Source organism: Pseudorca crassidens, chromosome 1 (genome assembly GCF_039906515.1).
Source record: "Pseudorca crassidens isolate mPseCra1 chromosome 1, mPseCra1.hap1, whole genome shotgun sequence".
In the NCBI taxonomy this organism is placed as follows: Eukaryota; Metazoa; Chordata; class Mammalia; order Artiodactyla; family Delphinidae; genus Pseudorca; species Pseudorca crassidens.
This window is the reverse complement of record NC_090296.1, coordinates 197,284,585-197,290,373: the sequence shown is the minus strand read 5'-3', so window position 1 is coordinate 197,290,373 and position 5,789 is coordinate 197,284,585.

Sequence of the window (5,789 nt, the reverse complement as noted above, 5' to 3'; positions counted from 1 at the left end):
GAGGGGGCAGGATTCAGCCCATTGCGTGGACATTGCCTTTGAGCAGCAGTGATCTAATATTAGTAATTCTCAAAATACAGCACACATGGGAATCACCTGCAGGACTTGATGGAACCCAGATTCTTGGGTCCCAAGGGATTCTTGTTCGATTGATCTAAATCTGGTTTAATAGGTCCGCCCAAGAATCTGCATTTCTAACAAGCTCCCTGGCGATGCTGGTACTGATCAATGGCTAGTCTCTGAGCACTGAATTAGGCATTAGATTTGGGGAACCAATCTTCCAAGAACTAGAATACTGTAAAATAATCCGAACAAAATCTTAAAAACTAATTCAGCTGTTCTGAAGACCTTTCATATTTCAATACCTTAGAGAATGTTTAAATTTCATTTGTTTTTAAAAATAATACATACATGTAAATCTTTTTCTTTTAACTTTGTTGTTACTCTGGCTAAAGGGAGTTTCCCTTGTACTTTCCTTTGATAACCTGAAAGTGTTTTGCAAGCATTTTGTTAACCCTCAAATCTGCTCCAGGGAGAATTGTAAGTAAAAAAATAAATATGGAGAAGAGCAAACTTGAGATGTGGAGAAACCAGTGCCTCGTACGAGTTAGCGGCGGAGCAGAAGCAGGAAGGGGGTTTGTTAAACAGAAGTCTGTCCACGTTAGGAGATGTCAGGGGGAGTGAGCTAAGCTCAGGGCCGTTTTTGAATTAAGCAACGAACCTGGCACGTCCATTACTGCATCGACGTGAAGTTTCCTTTTTAATTTTCAGAGACTGCGACAATCAACAGAATCTTGGGTCACAGTTCTTCCGAAACTGTGATAATCAACCCTGATGAGGGTGCTTATATATCACTTGTGATTCCTCCTGGTAATTTGGAGTAGTTAGGACAGTTCTTCAAATCCGGAAAGATGTAAAGTTTAGCAACAATGCAATAATGAATTATAAAAGCTATATTGTTTCCACCATACCACCATTTTATCTCATTATTTCTGGTATAAACCCCAGTGGAAATGATGCATACTTTGCTAAGAAACTCCAACCAGAAACATTGGACCTCCGACAAAAAGGAAACTTTGGCAAAAGATTCCAGCATGAAACTGTGGCATGTATATTCCAACATACATAAAATGAAGAATTAATATAAAATGTCATGCCAAGAGCATACTGCTTGATCTTTGTGCATTTTCTATTAGAAACTTGTTTTGAGGTTGACTGATTTTTTCCCTATGAATCAGAAAGCTTCTTTCGATAACGGTAAGATACAACTCATTTCAAAATTCACCTAGAGAAATGTTTAGGAGCAAAGACGATGTCGTATTTGTAGTCAGTAAAGACCATTCCTTTACATAAATATGGTTATGAGGGTGCTATCCACCAGTTCATTTTAATGCACTCTGTATTCCCAGAGTGTTGAAGGTGATCAGAAGAGATGGTGCCGTGAACGTCACAGAGAGGTGTTTCTTACTTGACAGTTCTTTTCTTATTATTAAGCTTTTATTTTTGAGATAATTGTAGATTCATATGCAGTTGTAGGCAATAATACAGAGAGATCTCACGTATGCTATACCCAGTACCTCTCAACTTAACGTCTTGCAAAACTATATGTACATGATCACAGCCTGGATATTGGCCCTCAGCATAATTCTCCAGGGTGTTTTGTGTACCAGTAGTTTACTCCTTTTTACTGCTAAGTAATATTCCATGGTATGGATGTACCATAGTTTGTTTATCCATTAAGGTCACCTGGATTGTTTCTAGTTCGGGGCCATCATGAATAAAGTTGTTATAAACACTTTTGTGCAGGTTTTTGTGTGCACACAAGTCTTTACTTCCGGGATAAATACCTAGGAGTACAGTTGCTGGGTCATATAGTAGTTGCATGTTCAGATTTTCAAGAAACTACAAAACTCTTTTTCAGAGTGGCTGGTCCATTTCACATTTTCACCAGCAACGCATGAGTGATCCAATTTCCCTGCATCCTTGCCAGCATTTAGTGCTGTCACTACTTTTTATTTTAGCCATTCTGATGGAGGGGTAATGATATCTCATTACAGTTTCAATTTGCATTTCCCCAGTGGCTGTTGACGTTGAAATCTCTTCATAGGCCTACTTGCCATCTATGTATCTTCCTCATGGAAATGTCTGTGCGTGTGTTTTTGCCATGTTCTAATTGGATTGTTTGCTGTTTCACTGTTGAGGCTTAAAAGGTCTTTGTGTGTTCTAAATACTAGTCTTTGTTTGATATGCGGTTTGAAAATATTTTCTCTTACTCTGCAGCTTGTTTTTCCATCTTGCAACAGAGTCTTCTGCAAAGCAGAAGTTTTTAGTTTTGATGAAGTGCAATTTATCAACATTTTATTTTATGAGTCATTCACTTGCTGTCGAGTCCAAGAACTCTGTCTAGCCCTAGACCCTGAAGATTTTTTCTTGTATTTTTCCCTGAAAGTTTTATGGTTTTACATTTAAGTCCATTTTGAGTTGATTTTTATGTAAAATGTTTGACTTAGGTTTGAAGTTCATTTTTCCCCATGGATGTCCAATTAATCCAACATCATTTATTTAAAAGTTTATGCTTCCTTCACTGAATTGCTTTTGCACTTTTGTAAAAGTCAGTTGGGAATATTTGTGTGGGTCTATTTCTGGGGTCTCTGTTCTATTCCCCTGACCTATGTGTCTATCTGTCTGCCAATAGTACACAGTCTTGATTACTGCAGCTATACAGTAAGTATTGACATTGGGTAGACTGATCCCTCCTACTTTTTTCATCTTTTTCAAACTGTTTTTGGCTATTCTATTTTCTTTGCCTGCTTATATAAATTTTAGAATAAATTTGTCTATATCTACCGAAAAATCATCCTGGGATTTTGATAAAAATAGCATTCAATTGTATATAAATTTGGGGAGAATTTGATATCTTTACCATGTTGAAACTTTCAAGCCACAGACACAGAATATCTCTCCATTTATTTAGATCTTGTTTGATTTCTTTCATCAGCATTGTGTAGTATTCAGCAAAGTCTTATGCAAGTTTTGATTAGATTTACATCTAAGTATTTTATTTTTTGAGCAATCGTAAATGGTATTATATTTTAAATTTCTGTGTCCATGTGTTCATTGCTAGTTTATAGAAATACATTTTTCCATACTTCCCTTGTATTCTTTGCTTCGCTCATCTTCTCTATTAGTTCTAGAAGTCTTTTTTCTTTTTCTATTGTTTTGTTTTTATAGATTCCTCAGGATTTTCTATCAGACAACCATGTCATCTGCAAATAGAGGTAGCCTTATTTTTTTCCTTTCCAATCTGTATGCATTTTATTCTTTTTCTTGCCTTATTGGTATGGCTAGAGCTTCTAGCACTATGTTTAGTAAAAGTGGTGACAGTAGATGTCTTGTCTTGCTCCTGATCTCAGAAGGATTCAGTCTTTCACAATTAAGTATATTATATATAGTTTATTTGTAGATGCTCTTTATCAAGTTGAGGAAGTTCCCCTCTAAGATATTTGTTTTTATTAACAAATTTAGCAGTTCAGGTTATATGAACATTACAGGAGTTTTGCCTTCTCTTTAATTTTTTTTCTTTTTGATAGGATGAAAATCGTAGTTTTCAAGTTTACAAAAGGACTTTGTCATTTTTCCCACTGAAAGTATGTTGAGTTGTTGTTATTTTACTTTTCCTAGGTTTGTTAGGAAATGCACTGTTTTCATAGAGAAAATACTTGCTATCAATCTAAGTCATCAGGAAAGAAAATAAGTCTCAGGTCATAATTTGGCTAGTGAAGGACTCATTTCTTTATGGCATTGGGTGTAACACAGCAACATTGGTTGGAAACAACAGAGAAAGGGCGTTGAGTCCTCTCAGACTCTGCTCGCCCTGTCTCTTCCCTGTTCTGTGCCTCCCAGACCTGCAGAGAGCTGGCAATTCAAGCTATACCACAGGGTCAGGGATATTTTTCTCCCTAATTCTAATTCCTTTGTGGCCACTTGGCTTTGCAGATCCCATATGAAGCCTCTGTTCTCTGATGCTACTGAACACTGTGAAGCTCTCTTGCCTTCTACGTCAGGGCTTCTCCCCCAGCCTGCTTGGAGGGGCTGCAGGACAAGAAGGAAAGCTGTGTTGTTTCCTTCCCCTCCTTCTTAGATTCTCCAGGCCTGTAGGTTTCAAAATGTATCTCTTCTGCTTGCTCACTAAATCTTATCCATTACAGAACTCTCCATTATAGAAACATCCTGTTAGATATTTACTTTAAAAAAGGGAGCCTCACTTCCAGGCCCTAGCTGTGACCAAGCACAAAAGGAAATGAAAATTTGGCAAATTATAGTTCAACCCTATAGATGTAAGGAGGGAGGGCTGTTGTTTGCTTAGCTTGTTTGCTTTACTTATGCAGGTGTGTTACCCACATCAACCAGATCTCTTTGGTAACGTCCAGGTCCTTTCGTGCTCTGGTCTGTGTTAACATAACTTACTGTATGTCCCTGAGGTCTCATTTTGTTCTCCTTTCCCGTGTTTTCTTTAAGAGGTAAGACTCCAAGTGGTGTCACTGTCCAGGATCACCCCACAGGAAGGTAGTTCACAGCTGCATGGTGTCTGGGAGCACAAAGCCCCTGGTTGACTCCTGGCATTTTTCAGTGACTTTCCTCTGAAAACCTCAAAGCACTTCACAGTCTATTCTGCCACTGGCCGGTTTCATAAGATGCAGCGTAAGGTAGGATTGACCATTATTCCCGTGTGTGATTCTGCATTTTATTAAATGATGTTTTACGTAATTTTGAGTGAGACAGACTTATGCACTTTAGCCCATCACAGACGCTTTGAACACCCCTGGCTCATAGAGGAGCACTTCTATTTGTTGCTTTGGTTACTAACATTTCCCCAATTGCTCAAAGTGATATGTGTCTTTAAAAATATAAATTAGCATTAACAGATACCCCAGCTCTCTGGAACTGAGAAGAACTGTAAGGGGAGTGGTCTTCCCTCAATGTATAAGGCTGGGTAAGTGAGCTGCATTCTTGTCACTGTGGTAGAGCCTTAGCATGACTGTGCCATAAGGGTCAAAATTTCACCAAATTCATCTCAACCCAGTGGTGTCTCCACTTGGATGGTTGACTTTGCCTATAATTTTGCATAGAGTGTCTCTTATAAGAAGCTTATGGAAGCTTAGTTTGAGTTTTGGGGGATTAGATGGAAAATACCTCTGAACTGTCTCTAATATGAATTGCTGCCTTAGAGTAGGATTAAGGCTAAAAAAAGCCCAACTTTCAAAGAAGAAGCATTCTTATAGCTCAAGGCAGAGTAAAGGCAGCACAGCATTTCTGGGTCACTGTGGCCAAGCTGACTGTAGACAATGATCCCCCTCCCAGATGGATGGGCCCCTGCCTTTGATGGTTAGTGTCCAGTGACTTAAACAAGAAGGATACTAGTTTTTGACTGAGTTCATACCTCTGGGACAGTAAAGGAGGGGTGGCTCCACAGACAACTGGTCATCCATGAAGCCTGTCCCTTTATTCACATTCCTTTTACTGACAGTGAAAATCATGTATTGAGAAGAGATGCACATAGACAAGATTCTCATGAGCACATTTCTGTCTTTCTGTCAGATTTTCCGTTTCTGGAAAAACTGCAGCTAATGGGTATTTCTAGGGTTGAAAGTGGGGTAAATTGGTGTTCCCACCACCCAAGTTCATGCCCAAGTGCAAAGATACAGCTGAAAAGTTTGTGAAGATAAAATTCTAGAGAGACAGACACATAGGAAGGTAGATAATAGAGAGGAAAAGGAAAGAAATAAGAG